At 44.2% G+C, this 776-nt stretch overlaps 1 protein-coding gene across 2 annotated transcripts in view; it reads right to left on the bottom strand.

The window, feature by feature from the left end:
• Positions 1-776, bottom strand: part of LNX1 (ligand of numb-protein X 1, E3 ubiquitin protein ligase) — a 71,501-nt gene that overhangs the window by 14,450 nt on the left and 56,275 nt on the right. The window lies entirely within an intron of this gene.

Raw genomic sequence — 776 nt, 5'->3', positions numbered from 1 at the left:
GTGATGGTGAATTCACGGAACAAGAAAACTAAAAATAGATAGACATTAGTATTTTTTTTTACTCACTGAATAATGTAGGGTATAAAAAAAAACAACCAGCCAACAACTGCAAAAAGTGGGTATCTTTAAGCATCTGTAGAACACTGAATTAGGCTTGTCTGCTGGTTGACAAATGTGCACCTGATTTGACAGCTGGTTCAGCCCAAAGTACCTTCCCATCAGTCAGGACAGATTTAAACCAGCCCTGTCTGTCTACCTCCTTGATGCACCCCTGGCACCAGTGGCTGGAGGACCAGCTTGCAAGGGTTTGCCTAAGTGATGACACTCAGAGCAATTAATATAAATCAGCCAGGAACGTGAGTTTAAATTTAGCGAAATAATTTAAGCTCCTGCAAGAACACACCTAGTTCTGTCTATATAGTGCAAACAGTAACTTCAAATAAAGTCCTCAGAAAGGTATTTTCAAAGCTCTTGCTGCATTGTTTTCTGCTTTCAAACCTCATATATTTGACCACGAGAGTCTCTCTGTCTTAGGCAAAGAACGTATTTCAAGTGTAAATGCACTAAGCACACAAATGTAATGGGGCACAAAGGAGTGGCTGGAGGGACAGTCTGGCAACCAGAGTTGTAAATGGGTGAGGTGGTTGCTCTGTGCTGTGTGGCCCTGGGTCCAGTTTGGCCAGGCTGCACCTTGCCAGGCCCCATCCCATGCAAGTGCCAGCTGATGCCAAAGCAGAACCAACACGTTTTGGGTCCAGAGCTCCACAGAAAGAGTG

Source organism: Chaetura pelagica, unplaced genomic scaffold (assembly GCF_000747805.2).
Source record: "Chaetura pelagica isolate M959 unplaced genomic scaffold, ChaPel_1.0 scaffold67, whole genome shotgun sequence".
In the NCBI taxonomy this organism is placed as follows: domain Eukaryota; kingdom Metazoa; phylum Chordata; class Aves; order Apodiformes; family Apodidae; genus Chaetura; species Chaetura pelagica.
Note: the sequence above shows the minus strand (reverse complement) of the source record. Positions and strands in the feature narration are given on the sequence as shown.